This window comes from Salmo salar, chromosome 26 (genome assembly GCF_965601325.2).
Source record: "Salmo salar chromosome 26, fSalSal1, whole genome shotgun sequence".
NCBI classification, from domain to species: Eukaryota; Metazoa; Chordata; class Actinopteri; order Salmoniformes; family Salmonidae; genus Salmo; species Salmo salar.
The window spans coordinates 4,923,021-4,941,918 of record NC_138316.1 but is presented as its reverse complement, the minus strand read 5'-3'; positions in this window follow the sequence as shown (position 1 = coordinate 4,941,918).

Genomic DNA, 18,898 nt, shown 5'->3' with positions numbered 1-18,898 from the left:
GAAGGGTGGTTCCGTCAGGCTGACACACTCTCTGACCTCACTCAGGGATGTCACTTGTCAATGTGCAAAGTTTATGTAAAACAATGATCTCTTATGGCTCCTAAAATCATGTCCCTTTCTTAACCTGTTGGGGCTAGGGGGCAGTATTTTCACGGCTGGATAAAAAAACGTACCCGATTTAATCTGGTTACTAATCCTACCCAGTAACTAGAATATGCATATACTTATTATATATGGATAGAAAACACCCTAAAGTTTCTAAAACTGTTTGAATGGTGTCTGTGAGTATAACAGAACTCATTTGGCAGGCAAAACCCTGAGACATTTTCTGACAGGAAGTGGATACCTGATGTGTTGAATTACCTTTAAGCCTATGCCATTGAAACACACAGGGGCTGATTAATGTTTTGGCACTTCCTATTGCTTCCACTAGATGTCACCAGCCTTTACAAAGTGTTTTGAGTCTTTTACTGTGAGATCTGACCGAACAAGAGCCATTGGAACGGTGATGGCCGATTAGACTCTGGCGCGCGAGTTCATGTTGGGTACCCTCGTTCCAATACGTTATAAAAGAGAATGCATTCGTCCACCTTGAATATTATTCATGTTCTGGTTAAAAAAGGCCCTAATGATTTATGCTATACAACGTTTGACATGTTTGAACGAACGTAAATATATTTTTTCCCCTTGTTCATGAAGTGAAGTCCGGCGGGCTTAGATCATGTGCTAACAAGACGGAGATTTTTGGACATAAATGATGAGCTTTTTTGAACAAAACTACATTCGTTATGGACCTGTGATACCTGGAAGTGACATCTGATGAAGAGAATCAAAGGTAATGGATTATTTACATAGTATTTTCGATTTTAGATCTCCCCAACATGGCGGCTAGTCTGTATCGCAACGCGTATTTTTCTGGGCGCAGTGCTCAGATTATTGCAAAGTGTGATTTCCCAGTAAGGTTATTTTTAAATCTGGCAAGTTGATTGCGTTCAAGAGATGTAAATCTATAATTCTTTAAATGACAATATAATATTTTACCAATGTTTTCTAATTTTAATTATTTAATTTGTTGTGCTGACTTGACTGCCGGTTATTGGAGGGAAACGATTTCCTCAACATCAATGCCATAGTAAAACGCTGTTTTTGGATATAAATATGAACTTGATAGAACTAAAAATGCATGCATTGTCTAACATAATGTCCTAGGAGTGTCATCTGATGGAGATTGTAAAAGGTTAGTGCATCATTTTAGCTGGTTTTATGGTTTTGGTGACCCTGTCTTTGAATTGACAAAACATTACACACAGCTATTGTCAATGTACTCTCCTAACATAATCTAACTTTATGCTTTCGCCGTAAAACCTTTTTGAAATCGGACAACGTGGTTAGATTAAGGAGATGTTTATCTTTCAAAGGGTGTAAGATAGTTGTATGTTTGAAAAATTTGAATTTTGACATTTATTTGGTTTCAAATTTGCCGCTCTTGAAATGCACCTGCTGTTGATGGAGTGCACCACGGGGGGGACGCTAGCATCCCACCTAGCCCATAGAGGTTAACAAAAACACAAATTTTTCATATTTCATGCACAATGCATAGAATGGACACTTCACACATGTAGTGGGTATACTTTCCAAGATACAATATTTCCCTTATAATTTTTTTTATGACATCACAACATAACAAAACAAAACAACATTAGTGTTCTTTAGATCACCTCTGACCATCCCCCACGTTCTATGTTCTAGGTAAGGGATACCTGAATCTTCTACATTGATTTACAATAGGGCGTGAGTTTACCCCCACTAGTTCCCTCCTCCCCCCCTCTGTTGGTGAGAGGGGGTCTGGTTGAAGTTATTCATTGCAAACCTGATCTGACCTATTTGGATCCTCACAGGATAGTCATGACACCTCTCACACCCATTGCTCCCGCAGCTATGGTCCGAAACCTTGATATAAAATAAACAAATAATGTAGAACAGAAAAACAGCACACAGTAAAATGGAATACTCATGGAGGTTGTCGGAGAATATATTCAGTTCACGAAATCAAACTAGGGAAAGTGCTCCATAATCCCTGCGTTATCTGAGCAGTGAAAGAGACAAGAGAAGCCATTCGGAGAGAGCACTCTATAACGGTGAGGATTACCGCTGGTTGCCAGGCGTGAAACCTAAAATCCCTGCTGTGGTCATAGCTAACTCAGAGCATGTGTTAAATTCACACTTCGTAACCATTTTAAATCCCAGCGTGCAGGCCACCTTCTCACACCTGCTCCCAGATAGCACACGCACACGCACACACACACACACACACACACACACACACACACACACACACACACACACACACACACACACACACAATCATGTCTGATTACAGCCTTTGTGTGTCGGTGTTGTCCTCTGTAATGGAGTGGCCTGGCTCATACTGTAGGTGGAACTGTTTTAAACCACCTTGCTGACACCCATCCAACCAGATTTTCGAGGGTGAGTCAGTGAGGCTGAGCCCCAAATGTGGGCAAATCCTAGAAGCACCTCTCACCTCACTGACTCTCAAAAATCTGGTTGGATAGGTGTCAACAAGGTAGTTTCAAGCAGTTAAACCTATGAGCCAGCCCACTCCATTACAGTCCGCTCCATTAATAGACCAAAAATGACTTGGTTACTCTGACAACCCAACCCCTTGTCTTGTATGCAACCAATACGAAACAAAGAGGGTAGACACAGATTGAACAGTAGCCTATGACATCCATCTGAAGGCTTGTTTTCCTTTTTCCCATTTGAACCAGAATAGAAGAAGCCAGACCATCAGACCCTCAGCCATGCCTTGCTATTTCTGCCAAAAAACAACACTGAACCATATAATCACACACTGTCTTGGCTGAATGTGTGTTTTTTTGGGAGCATATTCGAATTCATGCACTGCCTGGCTCCATACAGAAATTGACAAGTACCATCTAGGACTTAATTGATGGGCTTTCAATGCATGCTCAACATTCAGGTGAATTATCCAACTGCACGTTACTAGCCTGGCCAGGGAAAAAATATTGTCTTTAAAACAAATCGCCAGCAGCACTAACTCACCCAATGATAAATAGTGAATATGCGCACTAACCGGGGATGGCCTGAAACGCTCCCCTTCAAAACCCTACTTGATAGGCTTCTCTGGTCGTAAAAAGGTGCTGTTTGCGCAATATAGGGAGTTGAGAAATAATTTACATAGTTTTGGAAAGATGAGATTCTCCTCTTCCAGTAGGCCTAGCCAATTGCTTTCCAAACTATTTTCCAGCTGTTGTAATTTGGAATGTTGCAAAAGGTCTATTTTAGCTGCTGCTCACTGACAGCTGCAACTCAATAATCAGCTGTTTATAAAAGTTAAATGCTCCGCCCTTCTGAATGCGCTTGTGATTTAAAAAATAAGCTAATGATCCTCCATGGATAACCTGTTGAGGACAGACGTTCCACTAGCGGAACCCCATTCCACCTGCGGAACCCCTAGCCAACAGCCAATGGCATCGCACGGCGCGAAATACAAAACCAACTAAAATACCACAATTCAATTTTCTCAAACAATCAACTATTTTACACCATTTTAAAGATAAGACTCTCGTTCATCTAACCACATTGTCTGATTTCAAAAAGGCTTTACAGCGAAAGCAAAATATTAGATTATGTTAGGAGAGTACACAGACACAAATAATCACACAGCCATTTTCCAAGAAACATATATGTCACATAAACCCAAACCACAGCTAAATGCAGCACTAACCTTTGATGATCTTCATCAGATGACACTCCTATGACATTATGTTATACAATACATGCATGTTTTGTTCAATCAAGTTCATATTTATATCAAAAACCAGCTTTTTACATTAGCATGTGATGTTCAGAACTAGCATACCCACCGAATACTTCCGGTGAATTTACTAAATTACTCATCATAAACGTTGACAAAATACATAACAATTATTTTAAGAATTATAGATACAGAACTCCTTTATGCAAACGCTATGTCCGATTTTAAAATAGCATTTCGGCGAAAGCACATTTTGCAATATTCTGAGTACATAGCTTGGCCATCACGGCTAGCTAATTTGACAGCCACCAAGTTTGGGGCTACCTAAACTCAGAATTACTATTAGAAAAATTGGATTACCTTTGCTGTTCTTCGTCAGAATGCACTCCCAGGACTTCTACTTTAACAACAAATGTTGTTTTGGTTCCAAATAATCCATAGTTATATCCAAATACCTCCGTTTTGTTCGTGCGTTCAGGTCACTATCCGAAGGGTAACGCCCGAGCACATTTCGTGACAAGAAAATTCAAAATATTCCATTACCGTACTTAGAAGCATGTCAAACGCTGTTTAAAATCAATTTTTATGCAATTTTTCTCGTAAAATAGCAATAATATTCCAACCGGGCAACGTTGTATTCATTCAAAGGCTGAAAGAGACTTTGAGTCTGAGATGCGCGGTCACGAGACTTCTCAATTTTTTTCTTTCAGCCTTTGAATGAAAAAAATTGAGAAGTCTCGTGACCGCGTATCTCAGTCTCACTGTCCCCAGGCTGACCACTTACAAACTCTGCTGCTATACTTTGCCCAGAGACAGCAGACACCCCATTCCACTTTCTGGTGGCTTTACAGAGCCAATGGAAGCCTTAGAAAGTGTCACGTTACAGCACAGATGCAGTAATGTTGATAGAGATGCAACAGAAGGACAACAAATTGTCAGACAGGGCACTTCCTGTATGGAATCTTTTCAGGTTTTGGCCTGCCATATGAGTTCTGTTATACTCACAGACACCATTCAAACAGTTTTAGAAACTTTAGAGTGTTTTCTATCCAAATCTACTAATTATATGCAAAGTCTCATTTCTGGGCAGGAGTAGTAACCAGATTAAATCGGGTATGTTTTTTTATCCGGCCATGAAAATACTGCCCCCTATCCCAAAGAAGTTAACAATGCTCTCCTATTTTGAATGGTTATATTTATCTCTGTTAAATTAATGTAATGCATATCAGGATGGTGTTTGAGATTAAAGTGAATTATTGCTTTGGGACTGAAGCCCTGAAAGCCCAGGTCTAACGACGCCTATGGGTCAGAGGGAGGGGAGCAGCAGAGTTTTGGGCTCAATAGTCTAAATTAGCTTCCCCTCTTGTCCTTGAACTGCACTGAAAGCAAAATGGCGGACATCTACTGAGAATTTAGCTTTCACCTGTCACTTCACGTTAGCTCAGATTACAGGAGGAGACAAGGAGGGTAGGCCACTTTAGACTTGAAAATCGCAACGCATCATCAGTTGGACCTCTACCTCTTTCAGCCTGGTTCTCCCTCCCACTCTGACTGAACCATTAATCTCCTGTGGTGGCTGTAATGAGCGGCACCTCCCCGTTTGGACCAGCCCGACAGAGAGAGATGTTCTGAGAGCCTTATATGGTACACCATCTATGCACACAATGACAATGATTTAGCACACTGCATAAAATTATTGATTACATTCAAACACACTTGGTAACAATCATGTTTTATGTATTTTCAATATTTTATTGGGCTAAAATTTTAAGCAAACCATAATTGCAGTATTCTGATGCTAAAGGCTGCACTGACACTGAGGTTAGTGCGAGAGAACTGTTGAAATATCAAATGATTGTCACTTCTGAGGAGAGTAGGCCTACTGGGTAGCTGTGAACTTACCAGCAGTAGACGTCAGTTCCTACCTGTTACCAGCAGATGACAGTATTTACCTATCTACTCCCATTCCCAATGTTGAGGAGCTGGTCTAGCGGTAAATCAAGACATACCCGTCGGCATGTATAGATAGATTTATTGCATAATACATAGCTCAATTTAAACATGCACATGTATAGAAAAGAAACACCACCATTTACAATCTAGTTTGAAGATTATGTATCCTGCATAGCCTCATCAGATAACACACACAATCTTCTAAAGAATGTAACATGGTAACGCAACGATCATGTGTACGCAAATAGATATACTAAAAGTGATACATATCTTTATATAAAAAACTACCCATGTGAGTTTTCACAGACACAGTCCTAAATATATCAACATCTATACAGACAAACCAGGACAGATAATTAAATATTCAGATTTTAGTGTTTTCTCTGTCCAAAAGAGTAAATGCAAAAGAGACAGCAGCCATTGATGCCTGTAACATTCACAGATCTTTGATTTAGTGTACACTCAAGCTTACACAGACACACAAACACATTTGTACTGAATAGCACATAGACTAATTTTCTCTCTCTCTCCTACTCTCTCTCTCGCTCTCTCTCTCTCTCTCTCTCTCTCTCTCTCTCTCACACACACACACCTCTCACTCCTCTCTCGCTCTTCCTTCTTTTGTTGAGAGAAGAAATGTATGCCGCACAGACAAGCATGTCCCCCACAGACATACCACTACTATTTGGTTGTTACAAAGACACAAACAATCTCTTTAAAAAATAGTCCATCTGTAGATGCTCCATCAGTAACATTTCAACTAAATATCTACTAACCCTAACGTTAGCCCTTATCCTAACCCTAAACGTAACCCTTACCCTAACCCTTATTCTAAACCTAACCATAACCTTATCAAGCAGCATCTACAGATGGACTATCCAAATAAAGTGTGACTGATATATTTATTTTTCAGAAGCTGCATTCACACGTTTTGTGTTTTGGTTTGGATTGACATGACACCCTCTTTCCTATTTGTAGAGAACAGAAACAAAAAGGGTTTGCTTAGTTGATTGCCACCAAGTCCCAATCCATGCATCAACAGGGCTAATAATGAATGTTGATAAACTACAAAGACCCGTTTAATCATGACAGATCACTTTGCGCTGGTAGAAAATGTCAGAGGAGCCAACACAGCTGCTCAGAGAGAAATCCAATATTGATTGTCTGAAGTAATGTGCTGCATATTCCTTACTATGTCCCTGGAGCTATACTGTATTCATGCATCACATACTAATGAACCTGTTAGGGCTAGGGGGCAGTATTGACACGGCTGGATAAAAAACATACCCGATTTAATCTGGTTACCACTCCTACCCAGTAACTAGAATATGCATATACTTATTACATATGGATAGAAAACACCCTAAAGTTTCTAAAACTGTTTGAATGGTGTCTGTGAGTATAACAGAACTCAAATGGCAGGTCAAAACCTGAGAGATTCCTTTACAGGAAGTGGCCTGTCTGACCATTTCTGGAACTTCTTTGCCATCTCTATCTTTTACTAAGGATCTCTGCTCTAACGTGACACTTCCTACGTCGTCCATAGGCACTCAGAGCCCGGGAAAAACCTGAATGTCGTCATCCCAGCCCCAGGCTGAAACACATTATCGCCTTTCTCAAGTGGCCGATCAAGGGACTCTGGGCTTAGGCGCGTGACCTGACGGCCCCCGTCTTTGTGATTTTTTTCCTCTGTTTGCCGAAAAGGAGATTCCCGGTCGGAATATTATCGCTTTTCTATGAGAAAAATGGCATAAAAATTGATTTTAAACAGCGGTTGACATGCTTCGAAGTACGGTAATGGAATATTTAGAATTTTTTTGTCACGAATTGCACCATGCGCACGACCCTTCTTTACCATTTCGGATAGTGTCTGGAACGCACGAACAAAACGCCGCTATTCGGATATAACGATGGATTATTTTGGACCAAACCAACATTTGTTATTGAAGTAGCAGTCCTGGGAGTGCATTCTGACGAAGACAACAAAAGGTAATCAAACTTTTATAATAGTAAATATGATTATGGTGAGTGCTAAACTTGCCGGGTGTCTAAATAGCTAGCCCGTGATGCCTGGGCTATGTACTTAGAATATTGCAAAATGTGCTTTCACCAAAAAGCTATTTTAAAATCGGACATATGTTTGGAGGAAAAAGGAGGATGATTGCAAGCCAAAGAATACCATCCCAACCGTGAAGCACGAGGGTGGCAGCATCATGTTGTGGGGGTGCTTTGCTGCAGGAGGGACTGGTGCACTTCACAAAATAGATGGCATCATGAGGCGGGAAAGTGATATTGAAGCGACATCTCAAGACATCAGTCAGGAAGTTAAAGCTTGGTCGCAAATGGGTCTTCCAAATGGACAATGACCCCAAGCATACTTCCAAAGTTGTGGCAAAATGGCTTAAGGACAACAAAGTCAAGGTATTGGAGTGGCCATCACAAAGCCTCAATCCCATAGAACATTTGTGGGCAGAACTGAAAAAGTGTGTGCGAGCAAGGGGGCCTACAAAGCTGACTCAGTTACACCAGCTCTGTCAGGAGAAATGGGCCAAATGTCACCCAACTTATTGTGGGAAGCTTGTGGAAGGCTACCCAACACTTTGACCGAAGTTAACAATTTAAAGACAATGCTACCAAATGCTAATTGAGTGTATGTAAACTTCTGACCCACTGGGAATGTGATGAAATAAATAAAAGCTGAAATAAATAATTCTCTCTACTATTATTCTTACATTTCACATTCTTAAAATAAAGTGGTGATACTAACTGACCTAAGACATGTATTCTTACTTGGACTAAATGCCAGTAATTGTGAAAAACTGAGTTTAAATGTATTTGGCTAAGGTGTATGTAAACCTCCGACTTTAGCTGTATCTTCAACTCGCAATCTGTGGATTCTATTCGATTATAAAGAAATTGAATGTTAAACATCACAGTATAGTTGAAAGATATACAATACCGTTCAAAAGTTTGGGGTCACTTAGAAATGTCCTTGTTTTTGAAAGAAAAGCACGTTTTTTGTATATTAAAATAACATCAAATTGATCATTAATACAGTGTACTATTGTAGCTGGAAATGGCAGATCTTTCATGGAATATCTACATAGGCGTACAGAGGCCCATTATCAGCAACCATCACGCCTTTGTTCGAATGGCATGTTGTGTTAGCTAATCAAAGTTTATCATTTTAAAAGGCTAATTGATCATTAGAAAATCCTTTTGCAATTATGTTAGCATATGCATATACACACACTCTCATTCAAATACACACATACACGGGGACAAACATACAGTGCCTTGCAAAAGTATTCACCCCCTTGGCATTTTTCCTATTTTGTTGCTTTACAACCTATAATTTAAATGGATTTTTCTTTGGAGGTCATGTAATGGACATACAAAAAATAGTCCAAATTGGTGCAATGAAATGAAAAAAATAACTTGTTTCAAAAATGTTTAAGAAATAACAAATGGAAAAGTGGTGCATTCATATGTATTCACCCCCTTTTCTATGAAGCCCCTAAATAAGATCTGGTGCAACCAATTACCTTCAGAAGTCACATAATTAGTTAAAGTCCACCTGTGTGCAATCTAAGTGTCACATGATCTGTCACATGATCTCAGTATAAAACACCTGTTCTGAAAGTACCCAGAGTCTGCAACACCACTAAGCAAGGGGCACCACGAAGACCAAGGATCTCTCCAAACAGGTCAGAGACAAAGTTGTGAAGTACAGATCAGGGTTGGGTTATAAAAACATATCTGAAACTTTGAACAGCCCATGGAGCACCATTAAATCCATTATAAAAAAATGGAAAGAATATGGCACCACAACAAACCTGCCAAGAGAGGGCCGCCCACCAAAACTCATGGACCGGGCAAGGATGACATTAATCAGAGAGGAAACAAAGAGACCAAAGATAACCCTGAAGGAGCTGCAAAGCTCCACAGCGGAGATTGGAGTATCTGTCCATAGGACCACTTTTAGACATACTCTCCACAGAGCTGGGCTTTATGGAAGAGTGGCCAGAAAAAGCCATTGCTTAAAACAGCGGTTGACATGCTTCGAAGTACGGTAATGGAATATTTAGAATTCTTTTGTCACGAATTGCGCCATGCTCGCCACCCTTATTTACCCTTTAGGATAGTGTCTAGAACGCACGAACAAAATGCCGCTGTTTGGATATAACGATGGATTATTTTGGACCAAACCAACATTTGAATCCTACAGACGAAGAACCGTATATGTGACATTTTTCAAAAAAACGAGATATACATGAAAAATCATTATTGGACACTCTTTTTCTATAGTGAACCGGTTTCACAAGCTTTCCACGCGCTAATTAACAATCATTTTTCATTTAAAGATAGGCTCTCGTGGAATAACCGTTTATGTGCACCACTCAGAATGGACGGACAAGCGCACAACTTTTCTGTTGCTGATGAAAATCGCCGAAATGTGGGAAAGAAACGTAAAACAAAACTAAAAGAATGGAAAGACAGGCAAAGGAAGATCTTACGGGATGCGGGAAAACCCTATACAAATCGTAAGGGTCAAGAAAAAACTGGGAAAAGCTGTCCAAAAGAGGTATGTGGAAGAACCGTATATCAAACAATCAAGCTAGCTAGCTATAGAGTACAGTAACTAACATGCATGTTCTGGGTTGTCTAATTTGTAACTATAGAGAAAATATATTAGCTAAAGTTTGGCTACTAACTTATACATTATCGTTACAAATGTTATTGCTAGATTATAGAAGAAACATAGCTAGGTACTTTTTGTCCATCCACCGGATGATTCGACATGGCTACAGTAGCTAGCTAGTTATATGTAACGTTACACTGTATCCCGCAGGGAAGAGCGTGTTCCACGACGTGCAGAAAGGATTGTGGAAAGTTGACTGATGAGCGCAAGCTACATCTGTTCAACAGTTTCTACACTGTCCCATACGAGAAACAACAAGCACAACCAGCAAAACCATTCAAGATGATGAGGATGCAATGTGAAGACTTCAGTCACCTCCCAGATTCTGTCCTCAAGCGACCAGCTGGACTACAGATCACTTCAGTGAGGTGGTTAAAAGTCACAGGTATTGCACAGAGAATAGTTTACTAACATCCCATCAACATGCAACATGTTGTTCTAATAATAAAATATCCTAATGATTCCCTTTTTTTATTCATTACAATATACATCTCTGTCACCACATTTAGCATCAACTCTAAGCAGTTAATACTTATTTACTGCTGTCACCTCAGTACAGGACATTTCTTGCCTTTAGCATGGGTTTAACGCAATTCAAAACTTAATTGCAGATCATAGTGATAAACGCAAAGAGAATGGTTTTCTGAACGTTTTGTAATATTGACCTTAGGGACCTGCATAATGGACATGCATATTGGCACATCACATTGATCCATATTTGATATGTACAAGTTGTACTTCTTTTGATTGAATTAATTTAATTGTATTCTATTTTTGTAGTTATTCTATGGTATGTTCACATTGAGGACTTCATTTTAAATGAGACTAAGATTTCATGACTCAACTTAAGAAAAGTCATCGGTGCTAAAGTTGATAGACCACCTTTAAATGAACCTCCATTAAATGAATTAACTACATATTGCATTTAAGTTATTTACATGAAGGGCATTTGTACTTGAAATTACTTAAAACATCATATCAGGTATTAAAAAAGGACATCTTACAAGTGTCATGGAAAATGTCACATATACTGTTCTTCCACAAACTGAAATCATCACTGGAGATATACTGTTCTTCCACATTCTAAAAATTAAAACGGCAATAAAAAAAGTCTATTTTGAAATAACAAAAAAATATCAATTGTTGTTGGAAGATATGAGTATGGTGAATTATTTGTCAACCATAAAACACCTAATGTGGTACACACAATGAATAATATAAAAATAACTGATTATCTTAAAATGGAAAAATTGTCAGATATATGGTTCTTCGTCTGTAGGATTCATTTGTTATTGAAGTAGAAGTCCTGGGAGTGCATTCTGACGAAGACAACAAAGGTAATAACATTTTTCTTATAGTAAATCTGACTTTGATGAGTGAAGTAATATCATATCTAAGGTATTTGAATAACGCGCCACAGGATTCAACTGGCTGTTGAGTAGGTGGGACGCAAGCTAGCCCATAGAGGTTAAGAAAAAAAAAAGAAAACACGTTTGGTGTTCACCAAAAGGCATGTGGGAGACTCCCCAAACATATGGAAGAAGGTACTCTGGTCAGATGAGACTAAAATTGAGCTTTTTTGTCCATTAACCTGTTAGGGCTAGGGGGCAGTATTGACACGGCCGGATATGGGCTTAGGCGCGTGCCCGAGTCGACCGAATGCTTTATTTTCTTTCATCTGTTTACCTAAACGCAGATTCCCGGTCAGAATATTATCGCTTTTTTATGAGAAAAATTGCATTAAAAAAAGGATTTTAAACAGCGGTTGACATGCTTCGAAGTACGGTAATGGAATATTTAGACATTTAGACGCCGCTGTTTGGATATAACTATGGATTATTATTATTTTGAACCAAACCAACATTTGTTATTGAAGTAGAAGTCCTGGGAGTGCATTCTGACTAAGACAGCAAAGGTAATAAAATTTTTCTTATAGTAAATCTGACTTTGGTGAGTGCTAAACTTGCTGGGTGTCTAAATAGCTAGCCCTGTGATGCCGGGCTATCTACTGAGAATATTGCAAAATGTGCTTTCACCGAAAAGCTATTTTAAAATCGGACATATTGAGTGCATAGAGGAGTTCTGTATCTATAATTCTTAAAATAATTGTTATGCTTTTTGTGAACGTTTATCGTGAGTAATTTAGTAAATTCACCGGCAGTGTTCGGTGGGAATGCTAGTCACATGCTAGTCCCATGCTAATGTAAAAAGCTGGTTTTTGATATAAATATGAACTTGATTGAACAAAACATGCATGTATTGTGTAACATAATGTCCTAGGGTTGTCATCTGATGAAGATCATCAAAGGTTAGTGCTGCATTTAGCTGTGGTTTGGGTTTATGTGACATTATATGCTAGCTTGAAAAATGGGTGTCTGATTATTTCTGGCTAGGTACTCTGCTGACATAATCTAATGTTTTGCTTTCGTTGTAAAGCCTTTTTGAAATGGGACAGTGTGGTTAGATTAACGAGAGTCTTGTCTTTAAAATGGTGTAAAATAGTCATATGTTTGAAAAATTGAAGTTTTTGCATTTTTGAGGTTTTTGAATAACGCGCCACTGGCTGTTACGTAGGTGGGACGATTTGGTGCCACCTACCCTAGAGAGGTTAAGGAAAATGCTGTGTCTGATGCAAACCCAACACCCCATGGTGGTGGCAGCGTCATGCTGTGGGGATGTTTTTCATCGGCAGGGACTGGGAAACTGGTCAGAATTGAAGGAATGATGGATGGCGCTAAATACAGGGAAATTCTTGAGGGAAACCTGTTTCAGTCTTCCAGAGATTTGAGACTGGGACAGAGGTTCACCTTCCAGCAGGACAATGACCATATGCATACTGCTATAGCAACACTCGAGTGGTTTAAGAGGAAACATTTAAATGTATTGGAATGGCTTAGTCAAAGCCTCAATCCAATTGAGAATCTGTGGTATGACTTAAAGATTGCTGTACACCAGCAGAACCCATCCAACTTGAAGGAGCTGGAGCAAATTTTCCTTGAAGAATGGGCAAAAATCCCAGTGGCTAGATGTGCCAAGCTTTTAGAGACATACCCCAAGAGACTTGCAGCTGTAATTGCTGCAAAAGTTGTCTATACAAAGTATTGACTTTGGGGGGGTGAATAGTTATGCACTCTCAAGTTTTCATTTTTTGTCTTATTTCTTGTTTGTTTCACAATAAAAAATATTTGCATCTTCAAAGTGGTAGGCATGTTGTGTAAATCAAATTATACAAAAATGTATTTTAATTCCAGGTTGTAAGGCAACAACATAGGAAAAATGCCAAGGGGTGAACACTTTCGCAAGCCTCTGTAACTAATGTCAGAGCAAAGCATTGTTCTGTGGTTACAGTTTACCTTACATTTTATGTAGTTAAGTTAGCATAGCAGGCTATTTTTCTAACATTTCTTTATTTCTGTAAATAAATTCAGAGGTCAAGGCCAATGGACAATTTTGAAAAGGATATGTTGAATGAAGGGAACCTTGCCTATTTGATTCCAAAGTTTGAGGGTAAGTAAAACTAAGAAATTCCTTTTTGAGATTGAGGCGACAGCTTTGTGGGGAAAAACACAGCATCTACATCTTCAACATTGTCATTGATAACCAGTAGTACAACCTTAATGGAAACTAAGAGACCAGAGCCTCTTAGAACCATGCAGCCACTTTGAGACTAGATACACTATATTGACAAAAGTATGTGGACACCTGCTCGTCAAACATCTCATTCCAAAATCATGGGCATTAATATGGAGTTGATCCCCTCCGTTGCTGCTGTAACAGCCTCCACTCTTCTGGGATGGCTTTCCACTAGATGTTGGAACATTGCTGCAAGGACTTGCTTCCATTCAGCCACGAGCATTAGTGAGGTCGGGCACTAATGTTGGGCGGTTTGGCCTGGCTCTCGTCGGCATTTCAATGCATCCCATAGGTGTTCGATGGGGTTGTGGTCAGGGCTCAAGTTCTTCAACACCGATCTCGACAAACGATTTCTGTATGGACTTCGCTTTGTGTATAGGGGCATTGTCATGCTGAAACAGGAAAGGGCCTTCCCCAAACTGTTGCCACAAAGTTGGAAGCACAGAATTGTCTAGAATGTTAGCATTAAGATTTACCTTCACTGGAACTAAGGGACTTAGCCCGAACTGTGAAAAACAGCCCCAGACCATTATTCCTCCTACACCAAACTTTACAGTTGGCACTATGCATTCGGGCAGGTAGCGTTCTCCTGGCATCCTCCAAACCCAGATTCATCCGTCAGACTACCAGATGGTGAAGTGTGATTCATCACGCCAGAAAACACGTTTCCACTGCTCTAGAGTCCGATTGTGGTGAGCTTTACACCACTCCAGCCAATGCTTGGCATTGCGCATGGTGGTCTTAGGCTTGTGTGCAGCTGCTCGGCCATGGAAACCCAGTTCATGAAGGTCCTGATGAACAGTTCTTGTGCTGACATTTCTTCCAGAGGAAGCTTGGTAGTGGGTGTTGCAACCGAGGACAGACATTTTTTACACGCTACAGCACTCGGTGGTCCCGTTCTGTGAGCTTCTGTGACTGTAATCAAATCAAATCAAATGTATTTATATAGCCCTTCGTACATCAGCTGATATCTCAAAGTGCTGTACAGAAACCCAGCCTAAAACCCCAAGCAATGCATGTGAAAGAAGCACGGTGGCTAGGAAAAACTCCCTAGGAAAAACTTCCTAGAAAGGCCAAAAACTTAGCAAGAAACCTAGAGAGGAACCAGGTTATGAGGGGTGGCCAGTCCTCTTCTGGCTGTGCCGGGTGGATATTATAACAGAACATGGTCAAGATGTTCAAATGTTCATAAATGACCAGCATGGTCAAATAATAATAATCATAGTAGTTGTCGTGGGTGCAACAAGCACGTCCGGTGAACAGGTCAGGGTTCCATAGCCGCAGGCAGAACAGTTGAAACTGGAGCAGCAGCACGGCCAGGTGGACTAGGGACAGCAAGGAGTCATCATGCCAGGTAGTCCTGAGGCATGGTCCTAGGGCTCAGGTCAGGGGCTCAGGGGGCCAACCCAGACAGGAAGACCACGTCAGTGACTCAACCCACTCAAGTGACGCACCCCTCCCATGGACGGCATGGAAGTACACCAGTAAGCCAGTGACTCAGCCCCTGTAATAGGGTTAGAGGCAGATAATCCCAGTGGAGAGAGGGGAACCGGCAAGGCAGAGACAGCAAGGGCGGTTCATTGCTCCAGCCTTTCCGTTCACCTTCACACTCCTGGGCCAGACTATACTTAATCATAGGACCTACTGAAGAGATAAGTCTTCAGTAAAGACTTAAAGGATGAGACTGAGTCTGCGTCTCTCACAAGGGTAGGCAGACCATTCCATAAAAATTGAGCTCTATAGGAGAAAGCCCTACCTCCAGCCGTTTGCTTAGAAATTCTAGGGACAATTAGGAGGCCTGCGTCTTGTGACCGTAGCATACGTGTAGGTATGTACGGCAGGACCAAATCGGACAGATAGGTAGGAGCAAGCCGATGTAATGCTTTGTAGGTTAGCAGTAAAACCTTGAAATCAGCCCTTGCCTTAACAGGAAGCCAGTGTAGGGAGGCTAGCACTGGAGTTAAATGATCACATTTTTTGGTTCTAGTCAGGATTCTAGTAGCCGTATTTAGCACTAACTGAAGTTTGTTTAGTGCTTTATCCGGGTAGCCGGAAAGTAGAGCATTGCAGTAGTTCAGCCTAGAAGTAACAAAAGCATGGATTAATTTTTCTGCATCATTTTTGGACAGAAAGTTTCTGATTTTTGCAATGTTACGTAGATGGAAAAAAGCTGTCCTTGAAACAGTCTTGATATGTTCTTCAAAAGAGAGATCAGGGTCCAGAGTAACGCCGAGGTCCTTCACAGTTTTATTTGAGACGACTGTACAACCATCCAGATTAATTGTCAGATTCAACAGAAGATCTCTCTGTTTCTTGGGACCTAGAACAAGCATCTCTGTTTTGTCCGAGTTTAAAAGTAGAAAGTTTGCAGCCATCCACTTCTTTATGTCTGAAACACAGGCTTCTAGCGAGGGCAGTTTTGGGGCTTCACCATGTTTCATTGAAATGTACAGCTGTGTGTCGTCCTCATAGCAGTGAAATTTAACATTATGTTTTCGAATGACATCCCCAAGAGGTAAAATATATAGTGAAAACAATAGTGGTCCTAAAACGGAACCTTGAGGAACACTGAAATGTACAATTGATTTGTCAGAGGACAAACCATTCACAGAGACAAACTGATATCTTTCCGACAGATAAGATCTAAACCAGGCCAGAACTTGTTCATGTAGACCAATTTGGGTTTCCAATCTCTCCAAAAGAATGTGGTGGTCGATGGTATCAAAAGCAGCACTAAGATCTAGGAGCACGAGGACAGATGCAGAGCCTCGGTCTGACGTCATTAAAAGGTCATTTACCACCTTCACAAGTGCAGTCTTAGTGCTATGATGGGGTCTAAAACCAGACTGAAGCGTTTCGTATACATGGTTTGTCTTCAGGAAGGCAGTGAGTTGCTGCGCAACAGCTTTTTCAAATTTTTTTGAGAGGAATGGAAGATTCGATATAGGCCGATAGTTTTTTATAATTTCTGGGTCAAGATTCGGCTTTTTCAAGAGAGGCTTTATTACTGCCACTTTTAGTGAGCTTGGTACACATCCGGTGGATAGAGAGCCGTTTATTATGTTCAACATAGGAGGGCCGAGCACATGAAGCAGCTCTTTCAGTAGTTTAGTTGGAATAGGGTCCAGTATGTAGCTTGAGGGTTTAGAGGCCATGATTATTTTCATCATTGTGTCAAGAGATATAGTACTAAAACACTTTACTATCTCCCTTGATCCTAGGTCCTGGCAGAGTTGTGCAGACTCAGGACAATGGAGCTTTGGAGGAATACGCAGATTTATAGAGTAGTCCGTAATTTGCTTTCTAATGATCATGATCTTTTCCTCAAAGAAGTTCATAAATTTATTACTGCTGAAGTGAAAGCCATCCTCCATTTGCGAATGCTGCTTTTTAGTTAGCTTTGCGACAGTATCAAAAATACATTTCGGATTGTTCTTATTTTCCTCAATTAAATTGGAAAAATAGGATGATCGAGCAGCACTGGGGCCTCTTCGATACTGCACGGTACTGTCTTTCCAAGCTAGTCGGAAGACTTCCAGTTTGGTGTGGCGCCATTTCCGTTCCAATTTTCTGGAAGCTTGCTTCAGAGCTCGTGTATTTTCTGTATACCAGGGAGCTAGTTTCTTATGACAGATGTTTTTAGTTTTTAGGGGTGCAACTAGGGTATTGCGCAAGGTTAAATTGAGTTCCTCGGTTAGGTGGTTAACCGATTTTTGTCCTCTGACGTCCTTGGGTAGGCAGAGGGAGTCTGGAAGGGCATCAAGGAATCTTTGGGTTGTCTGAGAATTTATAGCACGACTTTTAATGCTCCTTGGTTGGGGTCTGAGCAGATTATTTGTTGCAATTGCAAACGCAATAAAATGGTGGTCCGATAATCCAGGATTATGAGGAAAAAGATTAAGATCCACAACATTTATTCCATGGGACAAAACTAGGTCCAGAGTATGACTGTGGCAGTGAGTAGGTCCAGAGACATGTTGGACAAAACCCACTGAGTCGATGATGGCTCCAAAAGCCTTTTGGAGTGGGTCTGTGGACTTTTCCATGTGAATGTTAAAGTCACCAAAAATTAGAATATTATCTGCTATGACTACAAGATCTGATAGGAATTCAGAGAACTCAGTGAGGAACACTGCATATGGCCCAGGAGGCCTGTAAACAGTAGCTATAAAAAGTGATTGAGTAGGCTGCATAGATTTCATAACTGGAAGCTCAAAAGACGAAAACGTCATTGTTTTTTTTTTTGTAAATTGAAATTTGCTATCATAAATGTTTGCAACACCTCCGCCTTTGCCGGATGCACGGTGGGTATGGTCACTAGTGTAACCAGGGGGTGAGGCCTCATTTAACACAGTAAATTCATCAGGCTTAAGCCATGTTTCAGTCAGGCCAATCACATCAAGATTATGATCAGTGATTAGTTCATTGACTATAACTGCCTTGGAAGTGAGGGATCTAACATTAAGTAACCCAATTTTGAGATGTGAGGTATCACAATCTCTTTCAATAATGGCAGGAATGGAGGAGGTCTTTATACTAGTGAGATTGCTAAAGCGAACACCGCCATCTTTAATTTTGCCCAACCTAGATCGAGGCACAGACACCACTGTACCACTTCACAGCTGAGCCGTTGTTGCTCCTAGCTGTTTCCACTTCACAATAAAAGCACTTACAGTTGACTGGGGAAATTTCTAGAAGTGCAGAATTTTGACGAACTGACTTGTTGGAAAGGTTGGTATATTATGACGGTGACTGAGCTCTTCAGTACGAGCCATTCTACTGCCAATGTTTGTTTATCGAGATTGCATGGC